Here is a 15,611-nt window from a genome sequence, read left to right as displayed (position 1 = left end):
TTTGTTGATCTCTAATATTAGATTTGTTTACCTTTACTTTGCTTTTGAAACGATTGGATAGTTGTTTAGCTAATTCGCATTGAGACATTTCTAGTGCTTATTCCAGTCCCTGTGGATACGATAATCTTTTATATTACTTGCGACATTTCCGTACACTTGCGGAGCGTAACAAGTTTTTGGCGCCGTTGCCGGAGACTGCGCTATAACATTAGGAATTATCAATTGAGCTAGACTAAACATAACATTTGTTTTCCTTTCATATTGCATAGTTGTAACTAATCATTAGATTTCTGTTTTTTTTTTTTACTTTCTTGTATAACTTTCACTTCTTGCTAATTCTTTGTGTACAAATTCAATTCTGCATTTTTGATTCTTTTATTTTTCTTTTTTGTTGAATTGTCAATTGTTATCTTGTTCTTGTGTATGCGAAGATCTAACTTTGTAGGGGAATTCTTTCCTTTTGACCCTGAGATTGATAGAACTTTCCATAAAAGAAGAATTCTGCAAAGGCAAATTGAAGAACAGGAACATTTGAACATGGCAAATAGACCACTCAAGGACTATGCAGCACCCTATGCAAGAGGTTTCCGATCTAGTATTTCAAGACCTTCAGTGGAGGCTAATAACTTTGAGATCAAACCCGCAATCATATCTATGGTGCAGCAGAACCAATTTGGTGGAGGACCTCATGAAGACCCCAATCAACATTTAGAGGTCTTTTATGAAATATGTGGGACCATGAAAATGAATGGAGTTCCTTCAGATGCAGTTAGATTACTGTTATTTGGGTTTTCTCTAAGAGATAGGGCAAAGCAATGGCTGAATTCTTTGGCCCCTAATAACATCACCACTTGGGAGCAGTGCGAGCAACAGTTTCTTGATAAGTTCTACCCACCAAGCAAAACAGCTCATATGAGAAATTTAATTGCAAGCTTCAAGCAAACTGACTCAGAATCTCTTTTTGAAGCATGGGATAGATATAATAGTATGATCAGACAATGCCCACATCATGGGTTGGAAAGATGGTTAGTGTTGCACACTTTTTATAATGGTATCAATTATCATACCAAAGTGTCCCTTGATTCAGCTGCTGGAGGGGCACTTATGAATAAAAGTTTAGATGAAGCCGAAGAAATCATTGAAAGTGTAGCACAAAATCATCATCAATGGGCAAATGAAAGAAGTGGTGGCTACTCCTCTGTAAACCCAACAATTAAAGCATCAGGGAAGTTTGATGTAGATGCAGTCACTCTTTTGTCTGCAAAATTGGATGCTCTTACAAAGAAATTTGAGAACATGGGGACTAGTGCTAATATGGTCAATGCTATTAGTACATCTTGTGAAGTATGTGGGAGTTCAGAGCATTCAAATGACTCATGTCCATTGGGAGCTATCACTGCACAAATCAATCAACTTGAACAATGCGATGCAATCATGAGCTACAATCAAAGGCAGAACAACCCATACTCAAATACTTATAACCCTGGATGGAAAAGTCATCCAAATTTTTCTTACAGAAACAATCAAGATCAAGGACCATCTATAGGGGCAAGACCAAATTTTCAAGCTGGGCAACAAAATTTTCAACATCTATCTTCTCAAGGCTTACCCAAGTCAAATGTTGAAAAGATGCTTGAAGAAATTATCTCAAGTCAGAATGAAATGAAGCAGGATTTAGCAAAGCTCATTCAGAGAATGGATAATTCTGAAAAGCATCAAAAGATCCAGGATAGTCAAATTGCCCAACTAGCTTCCTCATCATCCAGAGCACCGGGACGACTTTCAGGAAAACCTGATGTGAATCCTATGGAGCATTGCAATAGGATTGAGCTTAGGAGCGGACGGACCTTGGGAGACTCCCAAGTGACTGCTTCAAAAGGGAAACAAAAAGAAGAAGAGCTCTCTCCTCCTATACCAAATCAGATTCAAGCTAATGAGGAGAGTACCATTGAGGTTGAAGAGACTCTTCCGCTAAACCATCAGAGCAAAGCTGTCCCTTTTCCTCAGAGACTTACAATGCTCAAGAAGGATGAAGAATTTGGCAAGTTTCTAGAAAAAGTTAAGGAGATTTGTGTAGAGGTACCTCTTATTGATGCTATTCTACAAATGCCTAGATTTGCCAAATTCCTGAAGGATCTCATGTCAAATAAGAGAAGAAGAGGAGAGGTCGAGACCATTGCGCTTAGTGAGGAATGTAGTGCTATTTTTGAGAAGAACACTTCTCCAAAACTGAAGGACCCAGGAAGCTTTTATATTCCTTGCAACATAGGGAAAGAATTTTTTGAAAAAGCTTTCTGTGACTTGGGGGCGAGTGTTAGCCTCATTCCCTATTCAATTTGTAATAAATTAGGTCTCAAAAACATTAAACTTACTACTATGGCACTTCAACTTGCTGATCATTCCTGCAGGTACCCTTTGGGTATTATAGAAGATGTGCCAGTAGAGGTGGATGGGAATGTTATTCCCACAGATTTTGTCGTGTTGGACATGGAAGAGGACCCTAGGATTCCTATCATATTAGGAAGACCTTTCCTTGCTACAGCTGGTGCTATAATTGATGTCAAAAACCATAAGCTTTCTTTGGTAATTGGTAAGGAAAAGTTGAAATATGATTTATCTAATATTTCTAACCATGTCTCGTCTCTTTTAAATGCTTGTAGCAGGACAAGCATTTATAAACTTGAGGAATGGAATTTCCATCCTCATGGAAGGCCACCAAATGAAGGAGACAATGTGGTGGAGGATGTTGGGAGAAGATCTCCTAACAAAAATGAAAAGTATGTCTGTCCTCCAAGGGCGAGGAAAAGGAGCGAATGATTAAGTTTGGTCGAGCTAAAGACCTTAAACAAGCGCTTCTTGGGAGGCAACCCAAGGGTTCTTTTAGTTAGTTTTGATTTGTATTGTAATTTCTTTTAGTTTGATGCATTCTTTTGATTCTGTTTGCAGGTTAGGTGCAAAACAGAGTCGGGCCGTGTGCTATACACGGCCAGGCAAAGGTTGCAGAGAAGGGAAGTGTTTGGGCCGTGTCATCCAGACATGGCCGTGTGGGATCTCCCGAGAAGAAAAAGGTATAGGCCGTGTCATAGACACGGCCGTGCAAAGAATTCCGAGAGGAAAGATGGAGAGGACGTGTCCCAGACACGGCCGTGCGAGGAATCCAGAGAAGGAAGAGGGGGAGGCCGTGTGGATCTACACGACCCGTGCAAAGAATCCCGAGAGGAAAGATGGGGAGGCCGTGTAGATCTACACGGCCCGTGTGGGAGAACTATTAAAGTCTATCTCCTACCTCACACGGCCAGATCTTGGCCGTGTTCCGCACACCCCCAACTCTCCAAAACATATCTTTCTCTCCCATTCTCTTAAAAACTCCTCTCTAATCTCTCAAGATCTCTTAGATCCGATTCTCCTCCTCTCTAAGACTCGGACTTTTTGTTCTCTTAACCTAAGATCTTTTGTTCTTTGAGTTCCACAACTCTAGATAATTCTTCCCCTATCTAAACTCGTCAAGATGTCCAATATTTTGAAGAGATTACGCAAAGGAGGTGGTGGATCCAGTGGAGACAAGGAGAAGGAGCCATCAAGGGACAAAGGAAAGCAACCAGTGAAGGGCAAAGGCAAAAGAACTTCACGCAACGAAGGTAATGACAATGAATTCAATATTGTGTTTAGAAATGATGATCAAGTAACTAGATTCACAATTCTTATCAATAGAAAGATTGTGTGTACTAGATATATGGACCCAACTGTTCTTGATATGCTTGGAATTAGGGAAGATGTAGATTTGATGATTGGGTTTTTGGATTGGAGTGATATTATGTACACGCATTTGCCTACATATCCTCGTCTTGTTTTGGAATTTTTAAGTTCATTGGATGCCCATTTTACAAATGAAGATGATTATTTTGGAAAAATCTCTTTTAGATTAATGAATCAAGAATTTCTATGGCCATTTAGTGACTTTAATTCTTGTTTTGGAATAACCACCGGTAGCCCTCGTAGGTTTGATCCAAGGTTTAATTGGAATCATTTTTGGAATGCAATAACTGGGTTAGATCAACCTTATGAGCCTTCAAGAGCTAAGGCCTCCCATATGCAAAACCCCATCTTTAGGTACCTACATAGAGTCATGAGTAAAACTATTTTTGGTAGGGGAGAGAGTGATGGGGTGGTTAAGAAAATAGAGCTTTATGCTTTATGGGCTATGCTTTATAAGGTTGAATTTGACTCTGGTTTTCATTTTGTTCAAACCTTATTGAGATCGGCTAGGGCGTCATCGGGATCAATTGTTTTTGGTGGTTTGATTACCCGAATAGCTTGTAATTTAAATCTTGATGTTGATGGGTTGGAAATAATTCATGGTAATGACATGATTGACATTGATACGTGTCTTGCTATGAAAATGATCGTTCGGGATGAGAATGGTTTCGCGTTTCCTAGGAGGAGTGGTTCTCCTTTACCTCTTCCTTTTCCTGAACGAACTACTATTCGTAACCGGGCTAATTGGGTAATTTCTGAGTTAGATTTTGAGGATAACCCTTCTATACCTGGAGACACTGAGCCACATCATGAGCCCTCGTCATCTGGACATACGCAGCCTTCTAGTTTCATGGAGCCTGCTAGGCATTCTTTTGCATATGGCACGGGATCTTCTAGGTTCGATTTTTCAGATTTTCGTACGTCTCTAGAATCACTTCATGAGAAGCAAGATTCCCAACGAAAAATGTTGGAGGTGCGCTTCTCTTTATCTGATGATCAGTTTAGGGAGGTACAAAATCATTTTCAGTTTACGAGGAATTTTCAAGGTCAAGTGGCCGAGTTTGTGCAGGATTATGATACTGATCAGGCTAGGATGAGAGATTTTATGCAGAGTATGACGCTTACTAGCCAACAAGTCGATGCTTTATATGAGTATCATAGATCCTTGGGTGAGATTCCAGGTTTTCCTAGTTTTCCTATTGGCCAACCACGTCGTAGACCTCCTTTCCCTCGTCCACCTCCACCTCCTCCACCATATTGATTTCATCGAGACGATGAAAAGTTTAAGTCTGGGGGGGGTGTTATGTACTGTTTAGTTTGGTTTTCAGTTTTTAGTTTTTGATTAGTTTTTCATGTTGGTTCTTATTTTCATTGCTTGTTGCTTTATTTTGCTTGTTTTTGAAATAATCATGGCAAAAAATTTTGAGAACATCAAATCTTCACTTATATGCTTTCTTGGATTCAAGTGAAATGTTAGCACGATTATTGTCTCGATTCATGATGTTCGCATGATGCTACTAGTAAACTTTGTGTAGTTCTTTTTTCTATCTTGGGTAGCATGAAACAAGCTAAGAATCTTATGGTGATGAGTTTTAGTTTTGGTTCAACCTTAAGGATTTTATCTTCACTACACTTGTGCTTGATGCTTGAATAGTTGATGTCATTGAAATAGTCATGATTCATCTTGTTTGCTTAGTACTTGGTTTCCATGGTGATTTCTCAACTTTCATTTTGGTTACTGGATGAGGCTCAAATCATTAAAGCTCATTTGGAAAAATCAAAATATCCCAACATGTGTGCTAAAAGTACATTTGTGAATAAGTTTTGCACAATGCAAACGCTTATAAAAAAAAAATGAAAAAATGAACAATAAGGGATATAAAAAACAGTTGTCATGAGTGGAATCTAGCAAGTCACCCCTTTGAGACCGAGTTAGGTTACTGGGGAAATGACTGCTTAGCTTCCCTTGAGATTGAGCACACCTTTGAGACCTTGGGTTAGTTGAGAAATATGAACCAAGTGAATGGTAAGTAAGTGCCTATCACTGGTTACTTGTCTTTCACTGGAAACATTAGGAACTCAAATTTGATGACGACTTGACTAGGACATGGATTGAAACTTGAAGGGTGTTGAGTTACTTTTACACTGCGCACAAGATTCTTATGCTTGAACCATACTTTACTTGTTTCCATGATCAAGCTTGCTAATGTAACTTTTTGATAGAATTAGGAAAGTGCACTGGGTTTCATGAATGTGTTGTAGAACATATGAATTTAGACTGCAGCATTTTGCTTGAGGACAAGCAAAGGTTTAAGTCTGGGGGTGTGATGTGCGTAGATTATATACTCTTTTATACACGTTTTTACGCACATTTACATACTTTGAGCATGCTTGATCTATGTATTTGTATAATCCAGCTTTCCTTTTAGCATATTTACTCTTTTGGTTCGGAGATCTGCTTTTTGTGCATTTAATGTACGCAGGGGTCGATTTGGTGAAGAATTTACATCTTTGGGCAAGCCTTGGAGGAAACAAAGGGAGAAAGCACCATGCCGTGTACCTCACACGGCCATGCACTGGGATGGAGCTCGGGCCGTGTGGAGTTTTGGCACCAGCAGAAGAGGAAGATGACATGGCTGTGTGAACCTCACACGGCCGTGTCAAGATTTGAAGCCAACCAGAGCAGAAGCCTTACATGGCCGTGTGGATCTACACGGCCTTGTGAGGTTTCCAGAGACCAAGAAGGCTGTGGCTGTGTGCACCACACGGCCGTGTAGCATTTCCAGAGACCAAGCAGGCTGTGGCCGTGTGCACCACACGAACGTGTATCATTTCCAGAGAGCAGAAGGGTTCTGGCCGTGTGGAGTCACACGGCCGTGCAGGTTAGGTAGAGAGGGAACTGGACATGGCCGTGTGAATCTCACACGGCCGTGTCACGGGGCCGTGTGGCGCCCGAATCCCTCCTCTATTTAAACCCTCCTTCATGATTTGAAAGGGGATCTCTCCCCCTTTGGGAGAAAGCAAGATTTGGTGGTTTCCTCCCATTCTTGGGAGGATTTCTGGGCGATTCAAGGGGAGTTCTTGGCGATTCCGGCTCCGGAGCGAGGATTGGATCCGAAGACAAGGCTTCTTCGTAGATAAGTTTTCTTTTCCCCTCTTCTTGTTTTCTTGGATTGGGGATTCAAGGAATGCTTGTAATCTCTATTTCTTCGGGTTTTCTTCCTCGATTCATGGAGTAGATCTTGTATTCTAGGATTAAGGGAGTATTTGTATGATGGATTGATGTAATCTCTTATGGATTTACCATTTTCTTGTTTCAATGACATTATCTTGCTTGTATCAATTAGATCTTGAATGATTGATGGTGGTTTGTGCTTAATTCTCATTCTTGATTGATTGTTTGGATTTCTTATGGACTTGGTAAGGATAAACTCTCACTCGATCATCCGAGGGATCCACGTGACAGGTGCAAGCCCGTGTAAGGACGTTTGAGAGATAATCTTGAAGAGGAAATAGGAATATTCAAGAGAGTAGGATGGATTCTATGATTAGCTTCTTGTATCTTTATAGATTAATAAGGTGTGAGCTTCTATGTTGATATCCGAGGAAGGCATAGTAATAGGTGCGCTTCTGTGTAAGGACAACGTAGGTTCATGTCTAATTAATCCTATTTAGATACATTTCTCAGTCCTTAGCCGGTTGTCTATTGCAAGAGGGAACCGGCAACTTTCTACACGTTTGGCAATTGAGGAATAAGAATTGGTGAACCATTTACATTCAAGAAATCTTACAAAGAAACCGAAACTCCTAGAATCTCCCTTTATCATAACCCAAAACACTAAACTCTTGTTTGTTGATCTCTAATATTAGATTTGTTTACCTTTACTTTGCTTTTGAAACGATTGGATAGTTGTTTAGCTAATTCGCATTGAGACATTTCTAGTGCTTATTCCAGTCCCTGTGGATACGATAATATTTTATATTACTTGCGACATTTCCGTACACTTGCGGAGCGTAACAAGGGTTTACATGACAATCCTTTTGAGATCCTCAAGGGGACATCATCAACCTAGATCACTAGGACACAGTTTCATTCTATAATCAACAACACACCATATAAATAATATCATTTTTCAACTTATTGGGCCTATTGATTTAACGAACTAAATCTCACCCTTTGATAAATTAAAGAAATAAATATTAAGTATATGTGCTTGTTATTATATCATGATTAAGAGTACGGACTTCCATAATAACAGAGGTCCTGTTCTTTTTTTACAGTCAGTATAAAAATAACAACCTCAAATGGTCCCGCTCAATACACTCAGAGTGTACTAGTGTAATTTTATAATCAAGATAAACTAATACCAAATTACACTACAACCATTCCAATGGTTTGTCCCATTCCATCTTGGTTGTGAGCTACTATTTATAATTTATAAAGAACTGATAACATGACCTTTTGTGTGACACCACACACCATGTTATCTTTAATATAAATTAAATGAACATCTACATTTAGCATATAAATGTAGACATTTGACCAATGTGATTCTTATTTCAAAATAAATATTTCTACAAAAAGCTAGACTTTTAGTATACATTCTAACAATCTCTCACTTATACTAAAAGACTGTGCTGCCATAAATGATGCCATACATCTGATTCTCATCCCCTCAATATGCCGATCAAAAGCTTTCGCCGGAAGGGCCTTAGTGAAAGGATCTTCCAGGTTATCTGTTGATGCAATCTTGGAGACAACGACTTCTCCTCGCTTTACGATATCTCGTATCAGGTGGTACTTGAGCTCAATGTGTTTACTCGCCTTATGGGCTCGTGGTTCCTTCGAGTTTGCTACTTCACCACTATTATCACAATAAATTGTGATGATTTTGGTCAAACCAGGAATCACATCTAAGTCCGTTATGAAGTTTCTGAGTCATACAACTTCTATGGCTACCTCAAAAGCTGCCACATACTCAACTTCTATGGTGGAGTCTGAAACGTATTTCTGCTTAACACTCCTCCATTGTTATGGCTCCACCTCCTAAAGTAAACACAAAACCCCGAGGTCGACTTACTATTTTCCCTATCAGTCCGAATCCGTGTAACCCACAGGGAGCAAATCATCTACCTTATAAACTAGCATATAATCTCTAGTCCTTCTCAGGTACTTTAATATGCTTTACGGTATTCTAGTGTCCCGGTCCTGGGTGACTTTGATATCTTCTAACCATGCCCACGACAAAATATATATCCAGTCTCGTACATAACATTGCATACATTAGGCTTCCTATAACCGAATCATAAGAAACTGCCTTCATCTCCTCTATCTCCTTTGATGTCTGAGAAGACATCTCTTTAGATAAGGGTACTCCATGCCAAAAAGGTAGAAACACTTTCTTAGAGTTTTGCATGCTAAAATGAGCTAGGATAGTATTGATGTATGAAGCTTGGGATAAGGACAATATCCTTTTCTTGCGATCCCTTATTACTTTGATCCCAAGAATATGTCCATATTCTCCCAAGTCCTTCATATTAAAACACTTGGACAACCATACCCTTACTTCTGACAACATTTTGACATTGTTGCCAATAAGCAAACTGTCATCTACGTATAGTACAAGAAATACCACCACGTTTCCGTCACGCTTCTTATATACACAAGACTCATCCGGACACTGAATGAATCTATAAGACTGGATAACTTCATTAAACTGGATGTTCCGAGATCTCGAAGCTTGCTTTAGTCCATAGACCGATTGAGCTTACATATAAGATGCTCTTTTCCCTTCGCAATGAATCCCTTTGGTTGCTTCATATGGATGTTTTCTTCAAGACTTCCAATAAGGAAAGCTGTCTTGACATCTATTTGCCAAATCTTATAATCCATATAAGCAGCAATAGATAAAAGAATCTGGATAGACTTAAGCATGACTACCGGTGAAAAGGTTTCCTCATAATCGATTCCCTCTTTCTAAGTATACCCTTTTGCAACAAGCCTTGCTTTGAAAGTTTCCACCTTCCCATCTGTCCCTCTTCTTCTTTTGTAGACCCATTTATACCTAATGGCTTTTACACCATTTAGTAGTTCTACAAGATCCCAGACCTGATTAGAATACATAGATTCTATTTCAAAGTTCATTGTTCTTTGCCAAGATGTTGCATCTTTATCTTGGAGTGCTTCATCATATGTGCAGGGATCAGGTTTATGTTCACCAGGGATCAAGTCCAAAGACTCTCCCAAAAACATGAATCTATCAGGTTACTGAACAACCCTCCCACTATGACGTGACACTGCTTATAATTGTGCATCATTTGTGACACATGTTGCAGTTTATTGTGGTATCTCATCATGTATTGTTGGTACTAGAGTAGACGTGTCCTCTTTCATTTCTTCTAGAACAATTTCACTCATGGGCTAGCGGTTCATTACATAGTCCTCTTCTAAAAATCGGGCATTGGTGCTAACAATGACCTTCTGATCTTTAGAACTATAAAATAAACCTCCTATCGTTCCTTTAGGATATCCCATAAACAAGCGGACTTTTGTACATGATTCTAACTTATCAGCGTCTCCCTTCAACACATGTGCTATACTTCCCCAAATCCGAATATATCTTAGACTAGGCTTATGCCCATTCCACAGTTCTGTGGGAGTAGAGGATACTGATTTAGAAGTTACTAAGTTCAGAATGTATGCTGTTGTTTCCAGAGCATATCCCTAAAAGAAATTTAGTAACTCATCATCGATCTAACCATTTCCATAAGAGTCCTATTCCTTCATTCCGCCACACCATTCTGTTGGGGTGTACCAGGTGCAGACAATTGGGATTGAATTCCGACCTCTGATAAGTAATTCCTAAACCTTCCTGAGAGGTACTCACCACCACGATCAGACCGTAATGTCTTGATACTTTTACCTTGACGTTTCTCCATATCAGCCTTGTACTCTTTGAACTTATCAAAACACTCAGACTTGCGGCGCATCAAATAAATGTACCCATATCTCGAATAGTCATCTATAAAAGAGATGAAATATTTGAAACCACCTCTTTCCTGGATGGTCATAGGTTTACACAAATCAGAATGAACTAATTCCAACATATCTTTGGCTCTATACCCCTTAGCCTTAAAAGGTCTCTTGGTCAATTTTCCTTCCAAGCAAGACTTGCAGGTTGGAAAGTTTTCCACCACCAATGAACCCAAAAGTCCATCTGCTATTAACCTTTGAATCCTACTTAAGTTAATATGACCTAGCCTTATATGCCAAAGATATGTTTGGTTTATTTCTAAAGGTTGCTTTCTCTTATTAGAAGATGTGTTATTTATTTCCATTTGTTGCATCATGGGAGTTATTGGATTTATATAAATTGCCAACCAATGTACCAGAACAGATAACTTCCCTATTTTTCTTGATAACAACTTTGTCATCAAAAGAGACAGAATATCCATCCTTAAATAGTTTAGAAACTGAAATCAAGTTCTTTCTAAAACTTGGTATGTAAAGATAATTTCTCAAAATCAATATTTTATTCCTATCAAAAGATAAATAAACATCTCCCACTGCAACAGCCACCACTTTCGTAGCATTGCCCATGTAGACAGTGATTTCCTCTTTATGTAGTCGTCGGGTTTCCTGTAACCCCTACAATGAATTGTAGATATGATTAGTGGATCCCGTATCTGCACACCAGATATCGGTAGATAACACCACTAAACATGTTTCAACAACTAATGAATAGGATACACATTTGTTGCTCTCAATTTTGCGAGGACAGTTTACTTTTTATTTCCAATCAGTATAATTGGGACTTGTAAGTGTATTCTCTAATATAACAACTAGGGGATTGATAAACATTTGAAATCCTAAAAATCTCAAAATATTTGGTCAAGACCTTAAAATAATATTGATTCCTCAATATCATTTAAATTCACCAACATCTCAAAATACCGTGAATTTTGTATGCCACATTAGTGTAGACGTATACAAACTCAAACATTTGTAAGAGGAGATTTTACCCATTAATTTTATTATCTTGTCAACCTAACTTTATGACAAATAAAATTTATAGTTGATCTGTCTTCAATCAAACATTTGGTCAAACCCTTAGCATTTAAAATAATATTGATTCCTCAAACAATATCATTTAAATTCACCAACACCTCAAACACCGTGAATTTTGTATGCCACGATAGTGTGGACATATATAAATTCAAATATTTGTAAGAGGAGAACTTTACCCATTAATTATCTTGTCAACCTAACTTTATTACCTCAAACACCGTAAATTTTGTATGTCATGATAGCGTGGACGTATACAAATTCAATCATTTGTAAGAGGTTTTACCCATTAATTTTATTTTGTCAACCTAACTTTATAACAAATAAAATTACCTCAAACAAAATGAATTTTGTATGGCACGATAGTGTGGACGTATACAAATTCAATCATTTGTAAGAGGGGATTTTACCTAGCTTTATGAAAAATTAATAGTTGATTTTTCTTCGGTCACACAAATAATAGCAGTGACTCCGATGGGGAGGATACTATTAAATGCGCCTAAGTGTATACCATTACTTGATACTAAGTCCACTAATTACGATTGTGCCCCTTCAGATGGAGAAGATCACACACATCCTAAATAATTTTCTATAATCATCCATTAAGGAAGTTTGATCTAGTGATCCGTAAACAAACTCATTCGATGTGGAGGAAGGCACTCAGAGCCAACACGCAAATTTGAATGCATCACTTACAAACTAGTAATGGAGACCGAGGAATTTAATTAAAAATCTCTCTCCCACTTAGTTATTTAATATGAGGATTTTAACATGCACACACACACATCACAGCAAATAAAAGAAATAAATATGGGAAAATAATTTTCCAACTATTATGGCCTCTTCCATCACTTTCCTCCGTGTGCCACTAGCCCTAGCAGTCGTCAAACCTAGCTGCCAACCCAAGGGCTCATGTCGTCGCGTCCATCGAACTTCCTTTTCCGTTGCACCTCTGGTCCTCAAATAGCACCACGCCTCGCAAGGATATGATCTGAGACAAAAATAAAATTTTACATATATCGATACTATATTCCACAAAGGAATGTACATAAAGTCTAGATCGAACAAAATGTTAAATCCTAAAACTAATACAGCTCCTGCTGTATTTAATAAATACAATCATGCACATACATAAATGCCCTCAACATGTCCGAGGGTCCAATCACACATAATCACAATAGTCCATAATAGTTAGAGCCTACAACCACAGAGTTAATCTATTTGCACATCCTACTATTTTCATGCCTAAAATATGTATGACATGTTAGTTAGAGCCCTAGAACCAATCATTTGATGATTGTTGTATGGACTCATTGTATCATATTCTTATATATATATATATAAAGGCATTTGTTTATGGTTATTATGCTTACTTGTATTTGTGCCAAATAACTAAATATAATAGCGGCCTTGAGTAGAAGGTTCTTATCTATATCAATCGGTTAGTTGAATCGATAGTGAGATGATATAGGGAACACTACTCTTAATCATTCCTAGTCAAGTATTAGCATTTAAGGACAATGTTAATGCGACGAGACTAGCATGTAGGTCAACTCGATGACTTGATCTCACAAGTCATGGATATGGAGATATCAAGTTGACACATGGGTATGCATTGGAGAATGTATACTGAATGACCCGCCATGAGAAAGTATCATGGATCATTATATGAGTGTCATATACTTTCTCATGTGGCTATTAGTATGACTATTAGTCCTTGGACCTGAAGTCACCATGGTTCCCTACATAAGGAGTTGCATACTTTGGCTTCGTCAAACGTCACCCGTAACTGGATGGACTATAAAGGCGATTACTGGGTATGTAAGAAATTATGTGGAGGGATGTGAGTGATGTAGATGGGATATATCCCTCCTATATGACGGGAGTGACATCGATATTCTTGATAGAGTGAGATCACCAAGTGCATGGTCATGCCCAAATGAGTCAATATGAGATGTTGAGCTCATTTGATTGAGTGAGTCTACTTGGGATTCTAGATTTAGATTGATTAGAGGATGACACGGTCTATGCCTCACATTGATCAATCTAGATGTCAAGGATAGAAGGGCACTTGTCATATATTGTGAAGAGTCACAATTAGTAGTCACAAGGTGATATTGGATCTCAAAATTCTTATAACTTAGGTAGTAATGATGTGTTGCTAGATACCGCTCATTTCTTATGCTTCTAAATGGGTTTAAGAGCATTGCCAATGTTATAAGAACCTATAGGGTCACACATAAAGGGCAATTAGATGGAGATTAGGTTCATTTGATGAACCTAAAGGATTAGGTACATGTGATGAACCAAATTGGATTAAGAGTAATCCAAATTAGACTAATTGAGTTGGACTCAATTTGGTTTATGTGTTAGATGAGTCTAATTTGGACTTAGACTCATTGAGTCAATTTAATTCAATGAATAGAGATTCATTAAATTAAAATTGACTTCAACCAATGATTAGATTTGATCAACCATGGGAGAGAAGTGGTCAAGTTTGACTTGACTTTAGAGGAAGATGAAGGATCAAGTTTGACTTGACCATTTGCCACCTCATTGGTGAGTTGGCAAAGAGTGGGCCAATGATGATGCTCTACATCATCATGATTGCTTAAGTGGGATGCCACCTCATGGGAGTTACCAAGAGTTGTGACTCTTGGTATTCCATGGAGGTTATTAACCTCATTCATGTGGCCGACCGCTTATTCATGGGGTGAGTTTCATTTCTTTTGTGTAACTCTCATCTTCTTCCTCAAGCTCTCTCTTCTCTCCCTCTCCTCCACCTTGGTCGAACCATTCAAAGGTGCTAGCACACCTTTTTGGTTTAGTTTCTCCATCTCTTGCTTGTGTGGATACACATAGAGGAGTATCTACTTTGATACTATCAAGATCCGGTGAACCTTGGACGAGCAGGATTAGCGAAGGGCATCGCATCAAGGATAAAGCTCTTCTCCTTTGTAGATCTAGTTTAGATCTAGGCTAGAAACTCGTACATGAAGTTTTTACGTAAATTTATTTCTTCGTACGGATCCGGTGGCGGGGTTTCAGGGTTTCCGTAACGCAAAAAGCGGTTTTTGCGGCCTAAAAAACCCAACAGTGGTATCAGAGCCACGTGCGAAGTGCGTACGAGTTTTTGTTTGTATTTTTATGAAAAATATCAGTTCTATAATATTCTGTAAATTTACTATTTTTATAGATTTTATGGGTATTTTTCTCGTAAAAGCGAAGCACAAGAGTTTTGACACTTGTAGGCTTCGACTACTGAGAAAATTTTTCCGAAACGGCAAGGTTTCGCCCCAAATCGTTTTGGGACAGCAGGCTAAGGTACTGTAGGATCGCTTAGGAACACTTGCGATGGCTATATCGTGGGTAGGGGTGCTATCCCTAACCCCGCAAGGGGCTTCGTTCCGCGATTGCGCCCGAAAATCGCTAAACGGGACCGCCGGGAATTTTTACTCATAAAATCGTAAAAATATTAGACAAAATTACAGGAATTTATGGAAATTTCTTAATTTATAATTGTGTATTATTTTGTGATGGTCATGGCCCAAAATATCCCAATTTGATTGAAAATTGAGTTGTAATTCATAATACGGCCTGTGTGCCGTCATGTGATTGTGCGTGTTGTATATTTGAACGCGACCTGCGCGTCGTGCCTTTCTATTTATTTATTCCTGTTGTAAATAATTTAGTCTCGAATGTAACTCGAGTTTCACTCTTTGTAATGTACAAAATGAAGCGGTGGAAGGTCCACTCGAGACGGAGTTACGAGGAGGGTGCGAACAACACA

The 15,611-nt window shown here is 38.7% G+C and overlaps 1 non-coding gene across 1 annotated transcript; it reads right to left on the bottom strand.

Annotated features, from left to right (window-relative positions):
• Nucleotides 1-910: 910 nt before the first annotated feature.
• Nucleotides 911-1,016, bottom strand: LOC122007510. Its single transcript, XR_006118999.1, has one exon. It is a non-coding gene; the product is annotated as a small nucleolar RNA R71 (small nucleolar RNA).
• Nucleotides 1,017-15,611: the final 14,595 nt, after the last annotated feature.

This window comes from Zingiber officinale, chromosome 7B (genome assembly GCF_018446385.1).
Source record: "Zingiber officinale cultivar Zhangliang chromosome 7B, Zo_v1.1, whole genome shotgun sequence".
Classification (NCBI taxonomy): domain Eukaryota; kingdom Viridiplantae; phylum Streptophyta; class Magnoliopsida; order Zingiberales; family Zingiberaceae; genus Zingiber; species Zingiber officinale.
Note: the sequence above shows the minus strand (reverse complement) of the source record. Positions and strands in the feature narration are given on the sequence as shown.